Source organism: Mustelus asterias, unplaced genomic scaffold (genome assembly GCF_964213995.1).
Source record: "Mustelus asterias unplaced genomic scaffold, sMusAst1.hap1.1 HAP1_SCAFFOLD_311, whole genome shotgun sequence".
Classification (NCBI taxonomy): Eukaryota; Metazoa; Chordata; class Chondrichthyes; order Carcharhiniformes; family Triakidae; genus Mustelus; species Mustelus asterias.
Window position 1 is genome coordinate 239960 of NW_027590275.1, and position 25117 is coordinate 265076.

The 25117-nt window shown below is 45.8% G+C and overlaps 1 long non-coding RNA gene and 3 other non-coding genes across 4 annotated transcripts; 1 reads left to right on the forward strand and 3 right to left on the reverse strand.

Annotated features, from left to right (window-relative positions):
* Nucleotides 1-1127: 1127 nt before the first annotated feature.
* Nucleotides 1128-1209, reverse strand: trnas-cga (transfer RNA serine (anticodon CGA)). Its single transcript has one exon. It is a non-coding gene; the product is annotated as a tRNA-Ser (tRNA).
* A 2145-nt stretch (nt 1210-3354) lies between these two features.
* trnas-gcu (transfer RNA serine (anticodon GCU)) lies at nt 3355-3436 on the reverse strand. Its single transcript has one exon. It is a non-coding gene; the product is annotated as a tRNA-Ser (tRNA).
* A 4074-nt stretch (nt 3437-7510) lies between these two features.
* Nucleotides 7511-7601, reverse strand: trnar-ucu (transfer RNA arginine (anticodon UCU)). The gene is given in 2 exon segments: nt 7511-7546; nt 7565-7601. It is a non-coding gene; the product is annotated as a tRNA-Arg (tRNA).
* Nucleotides 7602-19914: 12313 nt separating this feature from the next.
* Nucleotides 19915-24931, forward strand: LOC144486301 (uncharacterized). The gene is made up of 3 exons (XR_013496248.1): nt 19915-20133; nt 20618-20764; nt 23456-24931. It is a non-coding gene; the product is annotated as an uncharacterized LOC144486301 (long non-coding RNA).
* The last annotated feature ends 186 nt before the right edge of the window (nt 24932-25117 follow it).

Below are 25117 nucleotides of genomic sequence, written 5' to 3' on the forward strand. Positions count from 1 at the left end.
TCTCTCTGAACCTCAGGTCCATCTGGGCCTGCACACTGTTTAGAGCTGGACCATTCAGTTTCTGTTGCCTCTCCCCATCTTTGTTACCAAAATGCAGCACTGTTCCTGAGAGTGGGATTAATAACGTGTCTCTGCTACAATATCAGTAAGAGCTGAGACTGCAGCTGCTGTTTCTCCAAGAGAATCTTTCTTGATAAAGCCGGAATTTACATGGAATTCTGTCACTGAGACATTATCTGGCCGTCTGTGTCTCACTGCCCTAACTCACTCTGTCTCTGTCTCTCCCACCACCCACTCTCATCCACTCTATATGAAGGCGGGATATTGTTGTTTAGTGACTGAGTGCACACAATCTGTATCTTCATCTGATCAAATAGAATTCAGTTCGTGAACAATATCATCATTTCAACCAGTTCTGGGTTACCCCCGGAACAACTCTGATTGGCTGCAACCCCCTGAATCTGAGGAACAGACACTGTGAGCATCGCCGGCCTCAGAGGCTTGAACAGTTACTGAGCTGGAAAACACCAACTAATCCCCGAGAATCCACAGCACAGAGCGAGAGGAGAGGAAAACCCGTCCTGGGAGCTGTCAATCTGAGACACAGTTTGACCTGACAATGTGCAGATGTGAACCTGTTCCTTCCATTCCCAATCCGTTTTAGCCAGGAAAACCTAACACCCAGTAATGACCAGCTTGTAGCAATGTGTTTGAATGAACTCGATGACATATCATCTGAGCAGCATTTTGATATTCACATTCATTCAACTCTTTCTGATTAAATGTATTTCTTATGCTCTGTGTGTCTTTACATAAGAATCTTCCTCTGACGTGAGACCTTGTTTTGTCCTTGTGCACCTGATGCTGATTTTTTTTATCATTCTGCTCACGTTATGATTTTCCTCATGGAACCGCAGAAAGAACCAGAGAAAAGTACCAGCACAGAAGGAACCCATTCAGCCTATCACATCCATGCCAGCCCGAGGACACCCATGTGTCTTTTCCAAGCTCAGCTTCCGACACCCGGCCCAGAGCCATGCAGCTGAAAGCATGATGGAGATCCACATACTTAATAGAAAAAGTTGGCGACTTTGTACCTGCTTGAAGCAAACATTTCCAACCATAATCGCTGCGAGTAGAGTTCGAACCTGCGCGGGGAAACCCCATTGGATTTCGAATCCAACCCCTTCACCACTCGGCCATCGCAGCTACTTACTTGCCGCCCTAATGTAACCACCTCAGTCACGTGCATATATTAACTTCATCAGTACCAGGATTGCAGAGCACAGTGTGTGAGCTGAAATTTGTTCCTCAACTTTTACTTTGTACCTTTGTCTCTGAATTCATTTATTAGGTCAGAGGCTTGTTTTTTTCTATTTAAATAATTTTTCAGTGAAAACAAAAGTATCTCTATTACTGTCGAATGTTGCATTCACCCTGTTTTTGTTCACTCATTTTAAAATACAAGAGGCCGCTGATAAGATTCCAAATAAATTACCAATGCAAATGGCCGGGAATCGAACCCATATCATCTGCTTGAAAGGCAGCTATTTCCACCATTATGCCACCATCGCTCGCGCTGCATAAGCAATCGTTATTTGCATTAGTTATTATTACGGAACTACCTTAGTTGCTGATTTCATCAGGCACCAGGTGTGCCCGGAGTAAACTGAAGTTGGCTTGTCTCGTTTTAGCCACCTTTTTACTATTGTTTCATACTGGGAATTCATTGATCAATTTTGAGGCCTGTTCTTTCATTGAACAAAGTTTCCACTCAAAGTAAATTGAAGCTGAATTTTCCATTAGAACGATCGTGATGGTGAGGATTTCATTTTAAGGGTGCCCACCTACTGTTATGACCTGCGATAACTAATTAAAGAAATCAGAACTGTGATGGCCAGGAACTGACCCTAGGTCAAATGCTCGCACAGTCACATTCCACGACCATCGCTCACCTGGTTCTGCCACCCACTCTGTAAGAAAGTTCAGCTCTGACAGTGAATCTGGTTTCCTCCAGGTCCAATCTGCGGATGGTCAGAAACTATCTGTCACTGTTAGAAACTCCATTATCAGCGAGTCTGTGATGATCATTCAACTGGCTGTTACTGGTTGTTGTGGTTGTGATTTACTGTTACCTGTCAGTGCAAGAGCAACAAATAAAACTATCCAAACACTTATTTGGAGAAAGGGCTTCTCTTGTGGCATAATGGATGTCTGGTTCTGTTCAGTTTGACGGCAGTCACGTCTGATGCACTTTGATTCTTGTCTTTTTTTCCCCACGATACCCTTTCCCGAGCGCGACGTGTCATGTTTATTTGCTCGTTTGCTTAAATGTTGAACTGGAATTGGCCGATTATTTCAGCAAGATGCACTTTCTGCTCTGATCACTCTTTGTTGCAGTATGAGCGCTGCAGCTGCGGATCTGTGGCGCAAAGAATGGCATGTAGGACTTCTCATCATTGTTTTATTTAATTTGATTTGATTTGTTATTGTCACATGTATTAGTATACAGTGAAAAAGTATTTTTTCTTGTGCACTATAGAGACAAAGCATACCGTTCATAGAGAAGGAAAGAAGAGACTGCAGAATGTAGTGTTACAATCATAGCTAAGGTGTCGAGAAAGATCAACGGAATGCAAGGGAGGTCCATTCAGAGGTCTGATGGCAGCAGGGCAGAAGCTGTTCTTGAGTCGATTGGTAGGTGACCCCAGACTGATGTATCTTTTTCCCGATGGAAGAATGTGGAAGAGAGAATGTTGTCTGGTGAGACATTCAAAAGTTGTGGGTCAGAATCTCATCGGAGTCGGCTTTTTAGGTAAAGTTTTCAGAAATCAGGAACTGGTGTATCAATGCTCTCAGAGAAGTGACACTGCCGCCTGGAACTTCATGAGAATGTCTACAGCGCAGAAGGAAAACATTTGGTCCGTCGGGCCTGCACCGACAACAATCCCACCCAGCCTGTATCTTCGTAACCCCACATATTTACCGTGCTAATCCCCCTGACACTGAGGGACTATTTAGCATGGCCAATCCCGCTAAAACGGCGCTAATTTTCATGGCTGAGCTGCCTATTCTGGAAAGACAAAATCTGCCATTCGGGCCGCAAATGAAGCTGGCGTCTGCTTTGGATCTTCTGAAAGAACATGTTAATCTGGTGGCAAACTCCTGTCCAACACTGGTGCCCTGATTTGAATCGAGTTTCTCATCGGATTAGAAAAATTGGAATGTGGAATTGTTCTGGACTATTCGCCCATCAAGCCTGTGTCCCCAAACTTCATCTTGGTTCCATGAACCTCAAAATACGAAACGAATCATCAGTTCACCGCCAATAAGTAGACAGAACAAATGCACCACCGACGAGGATGGGATTCGAACCCACGCGTGCAGAGCACAATGGATTAGCAGTCCATCACCTTAACCACTCGGCCACCTCGTCATACCATGGTGGCTCCCCAAACTACCTCTTGTGTTTTAACATCCGTAACAAAGAACACATTTCTCCCACAGGAAAATGTTGCCTTTCTGCTTTCTCGTTAATCTTGATTCGCTGTTACTTTTCCATTTGATGTAAATCCAGAGAAAGTAAAGAGAGAGGCAGTTCAACTCCCTTGTCCCTGTCTGGTTTTGAATTCACCGAACATGACTGTGATTTAAAAGTCATAAGTGCTGTGAGTTTGTGGCGTAACGGAAGAGCGTCTGACATCAGAATAGAGGGCTGCCTGTTCGAATCACGGAACTGTTCTTGCGTTGGTCTTTGCATTTTGGTTGTTTCTGATTGTTCCTGAAATGATACAACTGTGATAGAAATGAAATTTTAGGGATGCTTCCGGTTCGCATGCTCAGTTTACTTTTTTGCACACTTTTATATTTGAACAGTGTGTCAGAGAAATGATTCGTCCATTGTTTGTAAAATTAAAGCAAGGTCCACAGTCGTTTCTGGGAGGTATCAATGGGGAGAGCTAACCTTTGGTGATTTAACCAGAGGATTCACACCTCAGGCGAGGAGCAAGGCTGAGAAGGCAGGGCCTTCATGAACAATCTCAACCAATACGGGACAATTCCCGCGCTGCTGGCTGAATAAACTGTCCAGACAACTGAGACAAATACGCTGTGCTACTCGTTAATGAAAATCAAGAAGATGAAGCAAATGAACTGCAAAGAAAACCCGGATTTGCCTTTGGGCAGCAGCAGAACATTCCTACTTGATGGAGTGAGTACGTGATAGCAGAGGATGGTTTTGATCTAGCGACCGCTGGGTTATGGGCCCAGCACGCTTCCGCTCTGCTCCGAAAGCAAGCATCTCCCTGCTTGTTACTGCTGCCCGCGAGCCAGGAAACTATTCACTATCTCTTTTTATTTCAAACCAAATCATCCCGAATTTAACAGACAGAGAAAGACACATAGAAAAGCAGTAAAAAAAACTATTAGGACACACACACAATGAGGGACAGAACATATTCGACCAAGATACTGAGATGGAAAAACTGATTATGTATGAAAAGGGATTTTCTGTTGCACAAAGATAGGCCCTGTTTTGAAATGTATGTCCTGTTGTGTAACTGTGCTTTCTGCTGTGTAACTGTTCCCTCTGTTTGGAATATGACTCTGTCGTTGACAGATCTTCACTGTGGTTCTGACAAATTCTTCTCTGTTGTGTAAATGTGTGCCCGGTTTGCCCTCTTTTTAGGTCAAACCAAATAAACAAACTCAGATTAAGTCAGGACAAAGTAAAAAGGGGCAGCTCCCCAAAAGGAGGGGGAACAGCCCGAACAGAAATCAAAGTACAAAGGAAACTTAAAAACATCAAATTAAAATGTGATTGTCAGGGTCAATAACTCACCCCAACCCCTGCGGTGCCCAACGGGCGCGGGAGGCGTCAACCACACCCTTGGACACCACATGCTCCCTCTCTAGGGACACCCGGCCGTGAACGTAGCCGCGGGAGAGGGGCAGACAGTCAGGATGGACGGCCCCCTCGATCGCTCGCTGCCCTCTTTTTAGGTCAAACCAAACCAAGTAAACAAACTCAGATTAAATCAGGACAAAGTAAAAGGGGGAGCTCCCCAAAAAGGAGGGGCAACAGCCCGAACAGAAATCAAAGTACAAAGGAAACTTAAAAACATCAAATTAAAATGTGATTATTGGGGTCAATAATGCACCCCAACCCCTGCGGTGCCCAGCGGGCGCGGAAAGCGTCAACCTCGCCCGTGGACACCGCATGCTCCCTCTCCAGGGACACCTGGCCGCGAACGTAGCCGCGGTAGAGGGGAAGACAGTCAGGATGGACGGCCCCCTCGATCGCCCGCAGCCTGGACCGGTAAATGGCGCGTTTCGCCAGGCCCAGGAGCAGGTTCACGAGGAGGTCGCCATCCCGACACTCCCCTTTCCGCACCGGGTGAGAAGGAACCCATTCAGCCTATCACGTCCATGCCAGCCCGAGGACACCCATGTGTCTTTTCCAAGCTCAGCTTCCGACACCCGGCCCAGAGCCATGCAGCTGAAAGCATGATGGAGATCCACATACTGAATAGAAAAAGTTGGCGATTTTGTACCTGCCTGAAGCAAACATTTCCAACCATAATCACTGCGAGTAGAGTTCGAACCTGCGCAGGGGAACGCAATTGGACTTCGAATCCAACGCCTTAACCACTCGGCCATCACAGCTACTTTGATGATTTAACCAGAGGATTCACACCTCAAGCGAGGAGCAAGGCTGAGAAGGCGGGGCCTTCATGAACGAGCTGTGTTATTTTATGCCAATCGATTCGTGGTCATTGGACTTTTAAATCCAGATGTTTTTCCTGATGTCAAATTCCACCATCTGCCGTGTGTGTGTGTGTGTGTGTGTGTGAGAGAGAGAGAGAGATTCTTACATAATCAATCTGTTTGTGAGTATGGATTAATCCTTTATATTCCCTCATAAACACCGTGATCTCTTATCTTTGTGAATTCCTCAGATACACTTGTACCACTGAGAATCTGGTGTGCGGGTGGAGGGTGGGGTGAGGTTTGAAGGCAATGCCGCAGGGTGCTCAGTGTGAAAACAGCCGATTTTAAAGCACTTGTGTAGGAAAGTGAATAGTGAACTTGTCTGTGTGAAGATCACAGAAAAGCTCTATCTGGTGCTGCGTCCAAGAGACAACGTTTGGTTTGTCAGTAATGAACTCTTATAATGAAGGCACAAAATCAGAAACAGGAAATGCTGGAAATATGCAGCAGCTCCGAAAGCAGCTGTGGGGAGATATTCCTGTCGCCAGGATGAAACCTTCCAATTGCATAGTTCCCGTTGCTCAGACCTGTCAATCTTAGTACCTTCGTGCAAGGAACACGTAGGGTGGGATTTGGGTCTTTGTTGACTTGAGCAAACAGGACATTGCACAAGCCGAGTAAACAGGAGATCCCGGTTTCAAATCCCAGCGAGAACCTTGAGTCCTTACAAGTGATCAGTGCAAGTGTGCAAGTCGCAATGTCCTATTCTTGCTAGTCGATATTGTCTTTACCTTTACAGTGGATGATCTACAAAAATGAAACAAAAACATGTTTCGAGACTCCCCACAAATATGTCTACTATTTATTTGCTCGGTCAGGTATTTTCATCATTTTGCAGAAAAAAAATAATCTGCAATAAAGCCAATGCTGTAAATTCCACAAATACAGCTTTCCATTTTTTTTCTCAGGGAATTTCTAACACAGTCGAATGGCCTTACAATCATACAATCCCAACAGTGCTGAAGGAGACCATTCTGCCCATCGAGTCTGTATCGACTCTCCAACAGAGAGCACACAGGACCTATCCCCGCGGCGCCACGCATCCACCCCGCTAATCTACCTATACAAACACCTTCGAGACCAAGGGGCAATCGAGCATGGCCAATCCACCCAACTTGCCCATCATTGGACTGTGGGAGTAAACAGGAGCACTTGGTTTCCTGAGATAACGTGCCTGGGTGAATGCAGCTTGAACAGCACTACAGAAGTTTCGCATCATCCAGGACAAAGCATCCCACTTCATTCGCTTCCCAAGCATTAAAAATTCACTCCCTCCACTACAGCAGTGCGCACCATCTGCACGATGCACTGCAGCAACTCAGCAAGGCTCCTTTGCCAGCCGCTTCCAAACCCACGACTACGACAGCCTGGAAGGACAAGCGCAGCAGACACACCAGAATAACACCACCAGGTTGCAGGGCACTGATATTGATTTCTTGATTGTAGCTATTTATCAATTGCTGTTGTTGCGTGTGTGTGTTCTTTAATCTTTTTTATCTCCCAGAAGAAGTGAAATATCTAATTGAAAAATATGTTACTATTTCTAACCCAACAAGCGAACGTCGTGTCAAACTTTAAGAAAGCCCCCGGGGTTTGCGATTTATTCTCGAGTCAGTGGTTTCCCTGGGAGCCGAGTCAACAGAAACAACATGGAGAGATGGCAGAGCACGAATTGTCGGTGCCGACGCTGAATCACATCAGTGAAGCAGCAAACTGGTGGCCACGAATCTGATCAAAAACGCGACTCTGGTGGGACTCGAACCCACAACCTTTGAATAGCTAACTGGCCTTTACTTAGAAGTCCAATGCGCTATCCATTGCGCCACAGAGCCGCGCAATGGAAGGTTACTTTACTTGTCCATCTATGGATTTTTGACAATGTAGAAACTATTCATCAGTTCAACAATCTCATAGTTAAAACGTCAAGAACTGTTAAGAGGAACTTCGTTGATTGCAACTCGTGTTGGAACATCTTATGTCTTTTGAAACAGCTGTGGAAATTCACACCTTTATACAGGAAATGTGTCTATCACAGAATGATCCTCCCTCTCTCTCTTCCTCATTCTCCTGTACAGCTTGGAGGCAAATCTCGCAGGCTTGATAGCCGGGAGACACATTCTACTCTATCTGTCACAGGGCTAATCAGAACCGGTTCCCTGTTCCACTCAAACATCTGCACAGAGCACAACGCAAAGCTGGAAGCTGGAAATCTGAAACAAAAACAGAAAATGCTGGAAATGCTCAGCGGATGAGGCAACATTTTTGATTAATGGAGATTTTTGGAAAACAAGCTCCTGAAGCACAGCACATCTGCACAGTTTAAAGTTACCTTCCATCCACAATGGATGATCCATTCCATGATTTTGAATAATCCAAATTTGAGGATGTGCATTGTTATTCTGGTCGCCACAGCCTGAAAACCACTCCAGGCATTGATGTCGCCCTTGGATTTTAAATTTGTAAATCCATTCTCTATCTTTTAAAGCTACTATTGAAACTGTATCTATCACCTATTCAGTTCTTTGTGAGTGAGAAGGAGAATTGAAGATATATTTGGATAATTTTCCTATGACTGAATTTGTACAGAAGCATAAAAGCGGGAATCACACACATCACTTCATGAAAATCACCCGCTAAAGGCTGACAGTGTTTAATCAAGGGATGGTTCTCTTCATTCATTTATTATTAATGGAGAATAGAAAAGTTGGAACTGTATGCAATCTGGGCAATATAACTGAGCAAAGTGAAACACATGGGGACTGGTCACGATAAGCCTCCCATGGGTAAAAGACAAAGTGAAGGTGCGACGTTGACTGCCTTGTGAGACGGGGCAGGGAGACGTTGTAGGGTGAAGGTACATAAGAAAGTGGGAGTGCTAAACGTTTAATGATCACTGTACAAGCAAAAGATGCAATGCAGACTGCAGGTTGGATATTCAATTCTTACTATCCGAAACAGCAGTGATTCAAAATGCCACTTGGTTCAAAATAAAATGCCAACCGGCACTAATACATTCACTTAAAAAGCATCGCCTTGCTGATTTATCATAATTTAAGTGATTTAATTTAATTACAGAGGAAAGCAGCGTACTGGTAGATTTCAAAATGATCTGGCCAACAGATTTAGTATTCCGAAGTTCTCCGTCCCAGGTTCAATATAATGTGAACAATTCTTGTCTGTTGTGTCCCTCTCTAATGTTTAAACTTCAGTCTACCAGAGTGTGCTGACATCCACTGGCCGCAATACAGAACTGCAGTAGCGTGGAAAAAATGCACATCAACTATCGCTGCAGACCGACATGTTGTTGGTCAAAGAAGACAGAGGGTAGCAGTGGAAGGGTGCGTTTCTGAATGGAGAGCTGTGACAAGTGGCGTTCCTCAGGGATCAGTGTTGGGATCTCTGTTGTTTGTAATATATATAAACGATTTGGAGGAAAATGTAACTGGTTTGATTAGTAAGTTTGCGGACGACACAAAGGTTGGTGGATTTGCAGATAGCAATGAGGACAATCAGAGGATACAGCAGGATATAGGTCAGTTGGAGATTTGGGAGGAGAGACGGCAGATGGAGTTTAATCCGGACAAATGTGAGGTCATGCATTTTGGAAGGTCTAATACAGATCGGAAATATACAGTAAATGGCAGAACCCTTACAAGTGTTGATAGACAAAGGGATCTGGGTGTACAGGTACACAGGTCACTGAAAGTGGCAATGCAGGTGGAGAAGGTAGTCAAGAAGGCATACGGCATGCTTACCTTCATCGGCCAGGGCAATGAGTTTAAAAATTGGCAAGTCATTTTGCAGCTATATGGAACCTTAGTTAGGCCGCACATGGAATATAGTGTTCAATTCTGGTCGCCATACCACCAGAAGGATGTGGAGGCTTTGGAGAGGGTACAGAAAAGATTTTCCAGGATGTTGCCTTGTATGGAGGGCATTAGCTATGAGGAGAGGTTGGAGAAACTTTGTTTGTTCTCACTGGAATGACGGAGGTTGAGGGGCGACCTGATAGAGGTCTACAAGATTATGAGAGGCATGGATGGAAGCTTTTTCCGAGTTTGGAACAGTCAATTACTATGGGGCACAGGTTTAAGATGCGAGGGGCAAGGTTTAAAGGAGATGCACGAGGCAGATTTTTTACACAGAGAGTAGTGGGTGCCTGGAACTCTTTGCCGAGAGAGGTAGTGGAAGCGGATATGGTAGTGACTTTCAAGGGGCGTCTTGACAAATACATGAATAGGATGGAAATAGAGGGATATGGTCCCCGGAAGGGTAGGGGATTTTAGTTCAGTCGGGCAGCATGGTCGGTACAGGCTTGGAGGGCTGAAGGGCCTATTCCTGTGGTGTAATTTTCTTTGTTCTTTGTTCTATAACTTCGAATTTGCTATTACCTGGAGCATTTGAGTCGACGAGCACAGACGTACTAAAGGAAAATCTCGGTAATGAGACGATGGAGAATGAATTTCAGAGATAAGCAGATGATGTTACGTTCAAGACTTTGAGTAGAGGATCGTGTGGAATCAAGCACTAATTAGAGCAAAAGGCCCAGTTTCAATTAGGTATCTTCCAGGTAGAATGTGTACAGATTTGCAAAGTCTCTCAGATTGATTTAGAAATTAATATCACAGACATATGTCGCATTAGAGACAGAAAGATACAGAATGAGTCCAACACTCATATATCTAGAATCTTAGAATGGATACAACAAAGCGAGGGAGACCATTCGGCCCTTTGACTGTATGCTGGTCTGTAAAAGAGCATCTCATCTCATCCCTTTCCAAGTCCTTGTCTCATAAACCTGGATATCCTTTCACTTCAGGTGCTGATCCCATTCCCCCTTGACAGCTCTGATTTGATGCTGCCTCTGCCGCCCTCCCAGGCAGTGCATCCCAGGTCCTAAACACTCAGCACATTAAAAACCAACCTTCTCTCCTCTGGCAATGGGATCAATGTTTCTTCATCTACTCTTCTTCGACTACACCCACAAACCCACCACCTCTACCATCTCGAAGGACAGTGGCAGTAGATACATGGGAACACTTGCACTGCAAGCTCCTCCTCAAGCCACTCACCATCCGAACTTGGAAATACATCGCGGCTCCTTCACTGTCGCAGTGGCAAAATCCCGAAAGACTGTTTGGCTAACAGCACTGTGGCTGTACCGACACCTCAGGGACTGCAGCAGTTCAATAAAGCAGCAAACCACCACCTTCTTCAGGTCAGTTAGAGATTGGCAATGAACGCTGGCCTCGTCAGTGATGCCCACCTCTCGAAATGAATAAAACAAACACAAACTCACATCTACAACCAGAGACGGACGAATACTGAACAAATCTCACTCACGTGCCTGTGTTGGACACAATATGAATCCCCCAATCACATTCACGAACAGAGGGTAAAATGCAGTCGAAATTGGGCGATCGTTATCCAGTTGCAGTTTAACCAGAGTTTTATACAAGAATAGAAAACATCTTAACACAACGTGCAACATTTTAACCGAATATGGAACATCATGAGACCAGTTAATCATCTTTCTGCCGAACAGAAAACATCTTCACGGTGAACATTTTAACACAACAGGGAACACGGTTACAGAGCAGGGCATATATTAACAGAACATTTTTTAAAATTACACAAGATGGACCATATTTATCCAGCCGAAAAGATACTTTCAGCATGAGGGAAGCATTTTACACAACAACAGAAAACACCTCTCAACAACAGAGAGCACAGTTGCACAGCAGGAATTATATTTACAAACATGTATTTGCAACAGAAAATTCCTTTTAAAATAGTGATTGATTTTCCAATTCCGTGTTTTGCCGGTTTTTCAGCACCTTTGTCTGTCGTTACGTGTCCAGACAATCTCTCTTACTGCGATTGTGTGTGTTTCTCTGTTTTATTCTCGGTGTGATGCAGTGGCTGAACCTCCTGACACTGGAACGAGTATTAAATGATACAACGGCGAAAATCTGCCTGACTACATTGATAGACAGCACAGCTGACTTTTACCATGGCAGAGTGTCGCAGCGGAAGCGTGCTGGATCCACAATCCAGCAGTCGGTGGATCACAACCATCCTCTGCTATTCCTATTATCACTGATAATGAAACGACTTGTGACTTTTAGATGGAGTCTGCAGACAGGTATTTACATCGGCTTCTCTTTCCCCCAAAAAACCTCGATCTGCAGTGAATCACTTTTATATGCAAGAAAGCATATGAACGGGGAACATCTTAACACAATATGCAACAATTTACTGACAGAAACATCTTCACGGAGAATCTTCTCACACAACATAAAACACATTTGCAGAGCAGGGGCCATATAAACAGAACAGAGAAAAAAAACATTTACACAGCCGGAAACACAACAGGGGAGCATTTTACACAACAGCAGAAATCATCTCTCAACACCAATTGAGACAGTTACATGGGTAAGATGGGTCTGGAGGGTATGGGACAAACACGGGCAATTGGGAATAGCTCGGTGGTAAAATAAAACTGGGCGGCATGGACAGGTTGGGCCGATGGGGCTGTTTCCATGTTGTAAACCTCTATATCATAGAGCACAGCAGGAAAAACAGTGAAACACTTTGCACAACAACAGTGAACATCTTTGAACAGCGGGGGTGGGATGGAGGGGTAGAGGGGGGAGGGAGGAGGGGGAGGGGGAGAGGAGGGTGGAGGGGAGGGGAGGGGGAGGCGGAGGGTTAGGCGAGGGGAAGGGGAGGGGGATGGGGATGGGGGACGGGGGAGAGGTATGGGGGAGGGGAGGTTGGGGAAGGGGAGGGGGAACGGGGAGGGGTAGGGGGAGGGGGAGGGGGGAGGGGGAGTGGGAGGGGGAGGGGGAGGGGGACCGGGAGGGGGAGCGGGGAGGGGGAGCGGGGAGGGGGGAGCGGGGAGTGGGGAGCGGGGAGCGGGGAGGGGAGGGGGAGGCTGGAGGGGGAGGGGAAGGGGTGAGGGGGGAGAGGGACGGGAGGAGAGGGGGAGGAGGGAGGGTGGAGGGGACGAGGGTGTAGGGGGGAGAGGGGCGGAGGGGACGAGGGGGGAGGGGGAGAGAGGGAGAGGGGAGAGAGGGAGAGGGCAGTAGGGAGGGGGGACGGGGTAAGGGGGGACAGGGAAGGGGAGAGATGCGGAGAGGGGAGGAGAGAGGAGGGAGAGGGGGTGGAGGCGGTGGGGGAGGAGGGGTGGAGGCGGGAGGGGGTAGGCGAAGCTGGGCTTGCCGTAGCAGAGTGGCGCAGCTGAAGCATGCTGGGCCCATAGCTCAGAGGTCGATGGATCGAAAACATTCTCTGCTACTTCCTCTTAACAATAATAACAGAACCACTTGACTGCAATTCTGCAACATTTACGTGGAATATGCAGGCAGGTATCTGCATTGGCTCCTCTTTTCTGTTTTAAGCCTCAAACCAGTTTGGTATGCACAAAAGGTGTAGATACTGTGAACATCACCAGGATCTATTCGTGACAGACGTAATGGTGCACAGGACACAATTTCAGAATTTTGGGATAATGTTAAAGTTGGAAGCATTGTGAACTGTGAGGAGGATAGTGTGAACCTTCAAAAAGGACATAGGCAAGTTGACAGAATGAGTGGATAAGTTGCAGATGACATTGAAAGATGAGAATTGTGAACTTATTCATTCTGGTAGGAAGATTATAGAGAGACAATGAAAAGTAAAAGGAAAATAGTTCCAAAGTATCTAATCCATTTCATTAGTGAGGTTTCTCAGTCCTACAACTCTAAATGAGGTGCAACAGTGCAACTCTAAAATAAAAGCAAATTGCTACTGATGCGATCATCTGAAATCAAAAGAGAAAATGCTGGAAAATCTCTGCCGGTCTGGCAGCATCTGAAAGGAGTAAAATGAGTTGATGATTCAAGTCCAGATGACCCTTTGACAAAGTCTCATCTGTATTGGTTTACTGCCAACTGGTAACTTCTTTAAAGTTAATAATAATCCATTCAAAATATCAGCATATGTGTTTTACAATCATAATTACTCGTTTGAATCAATTACTGCATCTCATATTGTTTCTTGTTAGCTCATAAACGCATTTAGAAGTCACTTAACTGAATGCTGCTAGTTTTATCAAAACCTTAATGTCGACTGGTTTAAAAATCTTACCATCCCACCAGGGGTTCCACTTACAGGCATTAAATGTTATGAGGCGTCTGGACAGAGTGGATAGGGACAAACTGTTCCCACTCTGGAATGATGAAGAATGAGAGAGAACAGGTTTAGCATCATTAGCAAAGGAAGGAATAGGAACGCGAGGAAAACATTTTTCACACAGTGATTGTGTAAAGTGTTGAATGCATTGCTGGAGAGTGTGGTGGATATAGATTCAATTGAAACGTTCTAAATGAATTAGACTGTTATCTGAAAAGGAAGAATGTGCAGGGTTGCAGGGAAAAGGCGGAGATGTTCATTTTCTGTCACAACTCCTCACATAATTTCGCATTCATCACTCATCACTGAATCGAGTGTGAGCTGTTCTCTTGTCGTTTCTAAACAAGGAGAAGTGCAGCAATGTTTAAATGACAGGAGAGTTGGTGGCCGAAGTCTGACGGGAAAGTTAAAAAAAAACAAATATATGTCGAAAAGGTGAGGATGGCAGAGAGACGAAATTTAGAAACCTTAGCAGATCTGGCAGCATATAGGGAGAGAGAAACAAAGTTAATACTTCGAGTCTGTATGATTCTTCTTCAGAGCTGAAGAGACGTTGAAATTTGACGGATTTAAAATGTTGCAGAGAATTCGGAGCACAATCCAGATTATTCATTAAAGCAATTACAAATGGCATGTTTGTTTTTATTGCAAGTGGATTGGAGTAGATGAAGACTTGGTACAATTGTACAGGATTTTATGGAGACCACATCTGCAATGTTGTGTACAGCTATGGTATCCACATTTGAGAAAAGGTAAGCTTGCATTGGAGGCGGTACAGAGAAGGTTCACTAGATTGCCCCCCGGAATGAGGAGGTTGTTCTATGTTGAGAGGCAGAGTGAATTAGGCGAGAGACCCGAGAGCTCAGAACAATGTGTAGATGCTGAGTGAACGCTTCCATTGCTGTCCTCTGGGCAGACGAGTGACAGATTAAGTAAAAGTAAAGGAAAGTAAAGTTAAAGTAAAGTTTATTAATCACAAGTAAGGCTTACATTAACACTGCAATGAAGTTACTGTGAAATTCTCCGAATTGCCACAGTCGGGCACCTGTGCGGGTCAATCACCGAACTAGTTGAAGTTCAATGCAGAGAAGTGTGAGTTGATTCATTTTGAAAGTGTGGAGAAATAAAGAGAGAAACTCTTAAGGAAATGCAGGAAAAAAGGGATCTCGGTTTCTCAGTACAAAAGTCATTGAAGGTGGTTGAGCATGTTGAGAGAGCAGGTAATAAAGAAAATGGCACCCTACGTTTTATTGGAGGATTGAATACATGAGTAAGAAGATCGTGTTGAGCTTTTAAATACACTAGAGCCGGGAGCACTGCGTCCAATTCTGGGCACCACACTTGAAGAAGGTTGTGAAGGCAATGGGGAGAGTACAAAGGATATCCACACGAATGATTCTGTTGATAAAGATTTGTAGCTATGAAGATCGATTTGAGAAGTTGGATATTTTTCCTCAGGGAAAGAAGTCTGAGAGGACCTGTTGAGGGACAGGGAGCATTGAGGAAGCAGGCGTGCTGCAGAAGGACTTGGATAGGCTGGGAGAGTGGGCAGAGAAGTGGCAGATGGAGTACAATGTGGAAAAGTGTGAGGTTATGCACTTTGGAAGGAGGAATGGAGGCACAGATTATTTTTTAAATTGTGAAATGCTTAGGAACTCAGGAGCACAAAGGGACTTGGGAGTCCTTGTTCAAGATTCTCTTCAGGTAAACGTGCAGGTTCAGTCGGCAGTTCGGAAGGGAAATACAATGTTGAGAGGGCTGGAATTCAAGGCCATGGATGCACTTCTGAGACTGGCAAAGGCTCTGGTCAGACCCCGTTTGGAGTAATGTGAGCAGTTTGGGCCCCATACCTAAGGAAGGATGTGCTGGCCATGGAAAAGGTCCAGAGGAAGTTCACAAGAATGATCCCTGGATTGAGGAGCTTGTTGTATGAAGAATGGTTGAGGACTCTGGATCTGTACTCGTTGGAGTTTACAAGGACGAGTGGGGATCTTATTGAAACTTATCGGATATTGCGAGGCCTGGTTCGAATGGACACAGAGAGGATGTTTTCACTTCTAGGAAAAACTAGAACCAAAGGGCACAGCCTCAGACGAAAGGGATGATCCTTTAAAACAGAGATGAGGAGGAATTTCTTCAGCCAGAGATTGGCGAATCTGTGGAAATCTTTGCCGCAAAAGGCTGTGGAGGCCAGGTCATTGAGTGTTTCTAAGACAGATATAGATAGATTCTTGATTAATAAGGGGATCAGGGGTTACGGGGAAAAGACAGGAGAATGGGAATGAGTAAAATGGCGGAGCAGACTCGATGGGCTGAGTGGCCTAATTCTGCTCCTACGTCTTATGGTCTTATGGAAGAGAAAGAAGTGTGGCTTTCGCACTGCTGCTGCAGAATGACAGGGATGCGGGTTCAATTCAGGCTTTGGGTGGCTGTATGTATTTTCCACATTTTCTCTGTGTCCATGCGGCTTTCCTCCGGGTGCTCTGGTTTCCCCCACACTCCATTGATAGGGTAAGTGGATTTACCATGCTAGATTTGCCCTTATGTCTCCCAGTATGTTGAGATTAGGAGGATTAACGTGGTAAAATGTGAGGTTGCGTGGATAGGTCAGAGAATCAGTGGAGCCTCAATGGGCCGAATGACCACCTTTTGCAATGTAGGGATTCAATGATAGATGTTTTCATGTTCCAGTCAAGAGTTCATCAAGAACCAGGGGAAAATTTTCAAAATAAGTGTCAAAATTGCAACGATTCAGTGCCTAATGTACACATCTTAGGAAAATAAAGGAACGTTTAACATGGCCAATCCACCTAACCTGCACATCTTTGAACCACGGGAGTAAACCAGAACACCCAGAGGAAACCCACGGGGAAGATGTGCAAAATCTGCACAGTCAGCAAACGTCAGGACCAAACCCGGGTCTCTGGGGCTATGAGGCGGGAGAGTGCGATTAGATAGCGTGCAATTTCAATAACGCAGTGTAGACTTGATGGGCCAAATGGACTGCTACTGCATTGTAAAGATTCTATGGTTTGGGAATCTAAAACATGATGCTATTGAATCGAGCAGTAGGCTTGAAGGGCCATGTAGTCCACTTCTGATCCGATTTATTGTGCTGCTGTGTCCAGAATGCTGCTGATTGATTTCTCATCATTAAATCAGAATTTAGTCCAAATACCGTTGATGCATCAACCCTGTGCTCAGTGACAAACACTGACTCGTCATAGAATCATAGAACCCTACAGTGCAGAAAGGGGCCATTCGGCCCATCGAGTCTGCACCGACCACAATCCCACCCAGGCCCTACCCCCATATCCCTCCATATTTTATCCACTAATCCCTCTAACCTACTCATCTCAGGAAACTAAGGGGCAATTTTATCATGGCCAATCAACCTAACCCGCACATCTTTGGACTGTGGGAGGAAACCGGAGCACCTGGAGGAAACCCACGCAGACACGAGGAGAATGTGCAAACTCCACACAGACAGTGACCCGAGCCGGGAATCGAACCCAGGTCCCTGGAGCTGTGAAGCAGCAGTGCTAACCACTGTGCTACCGTGCCGCCATAAAAAAATTAAGCAATGTCTCAATTTTAATATTCTTATCTGTGTTTCCAAAACCCTCCTTGTCCTCAGCTCTTCCTCCCTTTCATCACCTCCAGCATAACAATCATCTGAGATATCTGACCTCCTATGATTCTGCCCTCGTGAGCATCCGTGATTTGGTTCATTCCACCACTGATGATCGTAATTTCAGCTCTCTGGGTTTCAGCTCTGGAATTCCCTCTCTCAATGCCCCTGCTTCTCGCTTGCTTTCCTCTCTTTCATTTTTGTCGCCTGTTTCCTTCATTTATTTCCTCCTTCCTATCCCGTGGGTCTCACAGTTTGCACCCTCTGACTTTCCGCAGTCCTTCGGCCGCTTTAACTGCTGTCAACGAATTATAATTATACAACTATAATTTTCCGCGTGGTTCCACTTTAAGGATTATTTCCGCCTCCAGCTCTTTGATTTCTCATTGGTTTCAGCTCCGGATCGAATTGAATGACGCAATGACGCTGGGCAGGGAGTGACGCTGCGCGAGTTGCGCAGGAGCGGCGCATTCCGATTGGGCAGTGAGTTACGATTGGGTAGAACACAGAACATAGAACAGTACAGCACAGAACAGGCCCTTCGGCCCACGATGTTGTGCCGAGTTTTATCTGAAACCAAGATCAAGCTATCCCACTCCCTATCATCCTGGTGTGCTCCATGTGCCTATCCAATAACCGCTTAAATGTTTCTAAAGTGTCTGACTCCACTATCACTGCAGGCAGTCCATTCCACACCCCAACCACTCTCTGCGTAAAGAACCTACCTCTGATATCCGTCCTGTATCTCCCACCACGAACCCTATAGTTATGCCCCCTTGTAATAGCTCCATCCACCCGAGGAAATAGTCTTTGAACGTTCACTCTATCTATCCCCTTCATCATTTTATACACCTCTATTAAGTCTCCCCTCAGCCTCCTCCGCTCCAGAGAGAATAGCCCTAGCTCCCTCAACCTTTCCTCATATGACCTACCCTCCAAACCAGGCAGCATCCTGGTAAATCTCCTCTGCACTCCTTCCAGCGCTTCCACATCCTTCCTATAGTGAGGTGACCAGAACTGCACACAATATTCCAAATGTGGTCTCACCAAGGTCCTGTACAGTTGCAGCATAACCCCACGGCTCTTAAACTCCAACCCCCTGTTAATAAAAGCTAACACACTACAGGCCTTCTTCACAGCTCTATCCACTTGAGTGGCAACCTTTAGAGATCTGTGGATATGGACCCCAAGATCTCTCTGTTCCTCCACAGTCTTCAGAACCCTAACTTTGACCCTGTAATCCACATTTAAATTTGTCCTACCAAAATGAATCACCTCACATTTATCAGGGTTAAACTCCATTTGCCATTTTTCAGCCCAGCTTTGCATCCTATCTATGTCTCTTTGCAGCCTACAACAGCCCTCCACCTCATCCACTACTCCACCAATCTTGGTGTCATCAGCAAATTTACTGATCCACCCTTCAGCCCCCTCCTCTAAGTCATTAATAAAAATCACAAAGAGCAGAGGACCAAGCACTGATCCCTGCGGCACACCGCTAGCAACCTGCCTCCAATCCGAAAATTTTCCATCGACCACCACCCTCTGTCTTCGGTCAGACAGCCAGTTGCCTATCCAATCGGCCAACTTTCCCTCTATCCCACACCTTCTCACTTTCATCATAAGCCGACCATGGGGGACCTTATCAAACGCCTTACTAAAATCCATGTATATGACATCAACTGCCCTACCTTCATCAACACACTTAGTTACCTCCTCAAAAAATTCTACCAAATTTGTGAGGCACGACTTGCCCTTCACGAATCCGTGCTGACTATCTCGGATTAATCCGCATCTTTCTAAATGGTCATAAATCCCATCCCTAAGGACCCTTTCCATCAATTTACCAACCACCGAAGTAAGACTAACCGGTCTATAATTACCAGGGTCATTTCTATTCCCTTTCTTAAACAGAGGAACAACATTCGCCATTCTCCAGTCCTCTGGCACCATCCCCGTGGCCAGCGAGGACCCAAAGATCAACGCCAAAGGCTCTGCAATCTCATCCCTTGCCTCCCAAAGAATCCTAGGATACATTTCATCAGGCCCAGGGGACTTCTCGACCTTCAGTTTATTCAAAAAAAGAAGATGTCAATCACATTGAGGGCGTGTATTGCCATCAGCGCGGTCTGCGATTGGTTAGAATTGGGAGCGTCATTTTCAGTGTTCTCACAGTTCAGCAGGATGGAGCTCACGGATTGGATAAAGTAGCTGTCACTCATTCGGCGCAGAGCGTCCATTGGATAACCGCGATGGGTCAATTTCCGATTGGTTTTCCCAGCTGCCGGTCACAGGCCGTTGGCGGGGATTTACCCCGGGCCCATCAGACACCGCGCGGAGCGGCAGCAAATGTCCCGCAAGTGGCTTCAGTCCCCGGGCCCGGATCCTGAGCCCGCGGCGGGGCTCGGGATGGCGGGAGGGTTTCGGCAGCAGGAATCCCGTCCTGCCCGGTTGTAAATGGGGCGGCACCGTGGTTCGCACTGCTGCCTCACAGCGCCAGGGACCCGAGTTCGATTACGGCTTGGATCACTGTCTGTGTGGAGTTTGCACGTCTCCCAGTGGGTTTCCTCCGGGTGCTCCGGTTTCCTCCCAAAGTCCAAAGATATGCGGGTTAGGTGGATTGGCCATGCTAAATTGCCCTTTCGTGTCAAGGGGACCAGCTAGGATAAATGCATGAGGTTATGGAGATAGGACTTGGTGGGATTGGAATGGCCTCTTTCTGCGCTGTTGGATTCTATAAATCGCAGCTCAGGGTTTCCAATGGCAGCTTCCTGTGTAAACATGTCACTGCAGTTCCCCAGTCTCAGAAATGCCGGTGTTACAAACTCCCCTGGAGTCAGACCAATCAGTACATAAACTGGAATCTTCCTGTGCTCTGTGTGTGGGGCTCAGTGCCACACTGGGTTAAAGCAGCTCACTTTGCAGAGGCCACGGTTAGATACTGGGATCTTCCTGTGCTCTGCTTTGGGGGTGGGGTTTGCTTACTCTGAGTGGATCCCCCTTATTGTTTGGTTTTAATTATAGCCTCTCGCTCTCTTACAGACTGAGCAGAATGGCCTGATCTGACGACACACATTGAGATGGAGGAGCTGCCGCTCGAAATGAAGATGATTGAGAACTCCAGCTTTCTCGACACTCGTTCACTGAGGCCCAGCCCTTCATTTATCATTAGTTTTCCCAGGATGTCAGGTACATTACCATCTTCATCTGCTGTGCACACTGACCTGACAGTGGGAAGGTATTGGAGCAGGATAGTGCAGTCAACCATGTCAAAGGTGTGGACAGGCTGAGAAGGATAAGGAGGGATAGTTTAGCTGGGTAAGACTGCATTTACCCCGTTCCGATCTTTTCCTTCATATGCAGAATATCACCTGCAATGATTTCTCTTCCCACTTCTGTTTTGTTACCACCCAAATCGCCCAAGGATCTATCCTTGGCTCCCTCCAATTTTTCATCTACACCTTATCCCTCAGTGGCATTATCTGAAAGCACAGTGTTAGTTTTCACATGTATACTGATAACACCCAGCTCTACCCCACCATCACCTCTCACAACCAATCCCCTGTTATTAAATTATTAGACTCCTTCTCCGACCTCTAGTACTGGCTAAGCAGAGAATTCCCCCAATTAAATATTTGGAAAACCAATGTTCCCACCCCAAATTCCGTTCCCAATCACTGACTCCATCTCCCCCACTGATCACTGTCCGACGTTGAAACAAACCCTCATAATCTTGGCACCTCATTAGACTCGGAAATGAGATTCTGACCACATATCTGTTCCTTCACCAAGATCACCTATTTCCAGCTGTGTAACATCACACATTGTTTGTAATATCTCAGCTCACCCGTACCTGAAACCCACATCCATATTTTTGTTACATCTAGACTTGATAATTCAAGCACACTCCTGCAGCAGATTTCCTTCCCTGAAGGACATTAGTCAACCAAATAGGGTTTTATGACAAGCAACAATTAGATTGTTGATTGCAGATTCATATTGAATTCAAATTTCACAATCTGCCCTGCTGGGTTTTGAACCCAGGTCCCTCAAGCATTCCCCAGAGTCTCTGGATCACTAGCCCATGACGCCACTGCCTCCCCTCATCAATGTAAGGACTGGAATTTGAACGCATGCCTCTCGAGGAGACTGTGACCTGAACGCAGCACCTTCGATGACTTGGCCATCCTGACACAGACTATGTATTTCACTCCTCTGCCACTTTCTTGTTCCCCTTTATTTCCCAGTCTCAATCTCTCAGGAGCTTATGTTCACTTTAGTCTCCCTCTTTATTTTTATATAGTTAAAGAAGCTCTTTCTGATCCTTTTTATATTACTTGTTCATTTATGTTTGTAGTTCATCTTCTCCCACGTTAGTATTTTTTTGGTCATCATTTGTTGGTTTTTGAAACTTCCCCAATGCTCTGTCTTCCCACTAATATATGAAACATCCTATGTTCGTCTTTCAGTTTAATGCAATCTTTAACTTCCTCGGTTAACCATGGTTGATTTATTCCCTTCCAGAATCCTTGTTTGTCACTGGTATATATCTTTGTTATAGAGGTTTACAGCATGGAAACAGGTGCTTTGGCCCAACTTGTCCATGGCGCCCCCTTTTTTAAAAAAACACCCCTAAGCTAGTCGTAATTGCCCGCATTTGGCCAATTCCTCTATACCCATCTTACCCATGTAACTGTCTAAACACTTAAAAAGATAAAATTGTACCTGCCTCTACTACTACCTCTGGCAGCTTGTCCCAGACACTCACCACCCTCTGTGAAAAAATTGCTCCTCTGGACACTTTTGTATCTCTCCCCTCTCACCTGAAACCTATTCCCTCGAGTTTTAGACTCCCCTACCTTTGGGAAAAGATATTGACTATCAAGCTGATCTATGCCCCTCATTATTTTCAAGACCCCTCTAAGATCACCCCTCAGCCTTCTACGTTTCAGAGAAAAAAGGCCCAAGACAGTATGCACATATTGAATACAGTGTTACCTTTCAGATAAGTACTCTTGAATCAAGTTTATCTTAGTGGGAGGCCCAGCAACACCCCGCCATTGAAATTCCAGGGCAGGGGGAGAAGAAGTGGAGGGCAAAGAGACATAAGATTCAGAATAAGATTCCCTGTCATGCTGAAGGAGGCCATTTGGCTCATTGAGCCTGCATCGACAACAATCCCAGCCGGGCCCTATCCCCGTAACCCCATTTGTTAACCCTGCTTGTCCCCCTGGCACTAGGAGGCAATTTAGCATGGCACATCTTTGAACTGTGGGAGGAAACCACAGCACCCAGAGGAAACTCATGCAGACATGGAGAGAACATGCAAATTCGACACAGTCACCCAAGACTGGAATTGAACCCGGGTCCCTGGTGCTGAGGTGTAGCAGTGCGAACCACTGTGCCACCATGTCCCCAAGGTAGAATAAGCCATGTAGACCTATATCTTCACAGAAGAGCAACTTGCTGATGTAAATAAAGTAAGGAGAAGCAACTTGCCATTAAAACATTCTGTAAATATTCTGATTTTCTTATATAGAGATCATCTTGAAATATGCAAACAATATTGCAGTTTCACAAATCTATAAAAGCGGGAGTAACGATGAATCTAAGGGTGACTCTCCTTAGAGAGCTAGTTACAGTAGCTGTGGGAATCTTTTGCCAATCAAGTTTAAAAAAAGGAAATTACAATTGTTTTAGCCCTTTATAGACACACTCCCACATTCTTGGAGAGATGCTGGAAAGGCAGAACTTGACCATGACACAATCTGCACAAAGTGACTCCAGAAACACATTGAGTGTTTTTTGTGAGTCAAAAACTATTTTCATAATGTATGTCATTGCTGATCGATCGTCTTTTCTGCTAAATATCTTTTGCAGTCCAGTCTCGCCAACTCTGCTCTCATTCTTTTGCAATTACCCTTATTTACGTTGAACACAGTTGCTTCTGACCCAAGTTTGCACTCTCAAACTGAATGCTAAATTCCACCATGTCAAGTTCACTGTTTCCTAGCGGAGCTTTTACTCTGATTGTTTATGAAAGCTGTCTCATTACATATTACAATATTCAAACTGGCCTGATTTCTGCTTGGATTCACAAAATATTCTTCATGGAAACTGTGCCGAATGCACTCTGAATTCTTCCTCATGGCTACCTCTGCAAACTTGATTGTCCGAATCCACAGGAAGATTAAAGTCGGCCACTGACAGGAAGTACTAGACGACGAAGGATACTCTGTCCACCGTGTCCCGTGTTTGTCTTCTGAGGAGGTCGGTGCGGTTTTTCGCTGTGGCGCGTCGGAACTGTCGACCGATGAGTCGAGCGCCATATCCTGTTCTTGTGAGGGCATCTTTCAATGTCTGGAGGTATCCGTTGCGATCCTCCTCATCTGAGCAGATCCTGTGTATACGGGAGTTAAAAACCTCACCAACCTCCTCAGAAGACAAACACGAGACACGGTGGACAGAGTATCCTCCGTCGTCCAGTACTTCCCCGGAGCAGAGAAGTTACGGCATCTCCTCCGGAGCCTTCAACATGTCATTGATCAAGACGAACATCTCGCCAAGGCCACCCCACACCCCCACTTCTCGCCTTCAAACAACCGCACAACCTCAAACAGACCATTGTCCGCAGCAAACTACCCAGCCTTCAGGAGAACATTGACCACGACACCACACAACCCTGCCACAGCAACCTCTGCAAGACGTCCTGGATTATCGACACGGATGCCATCATCTCACGTGAGTACACCGTCTACCAAGTACACGGTACCTACTCTTGCAACTTGGCCAGCGTTGTCTACCTGATACATTGCAGGAAAGGATGTCCCGAGGCATGGTACATTGGGGAAACCATGCAGATGCTACGACAACGGATGAATGAACACCGCTCGACAATCACCAGGCAAGACTGTTCTCTTCCTGTGGGGGAACACTTCAGCGGTCAGGGGCATTCACCTTCTGATCTTCGGGTAAGCGTTCTCCAAGGCGGTCTTCACGACACACGACAGCGCAGAGTCACTGAGCAGAAACTGATAGCCAAGTTCCGTACACATGAGGACGGCCTAAACCGGGATCTTGGATTTATGTCACACTATCAGTGACCCCCACTGCTTGCCTCCTGGACTTGCAGAATCTCACTGGCTGTCCTGTCTGCAGACAATGCACATCTCTTTAACCTGTGCTTAATGCTCCCTCCACTCACATTGTCTGTATCTTTAAGACCTGGTTGGCTGGAGAGATTTACATTCTAATCAGTATTCTGTAACTTGATTTTGTGTCTCTGTATGCCCTGTTTGAGAGCAGATATCCACTCCAGCTGACGAAGGAGCAGCGCTCCGAAAGCTAATTGCGGTTGCTACCAAATAAACCTGTTGGACTTTAACCTGGTGTTGTTAAAACTCTTACTGTGATTACCCCAACGCCGGAATCTCCACATTGTGTAATTACCACAGTTTGAATATGTGCTTTGTGCAGCATTGCCAATGTCTCTAATATGCATCAGGAAGAGCAGTATTCCTAACACCAACCCTCCTGGAATCC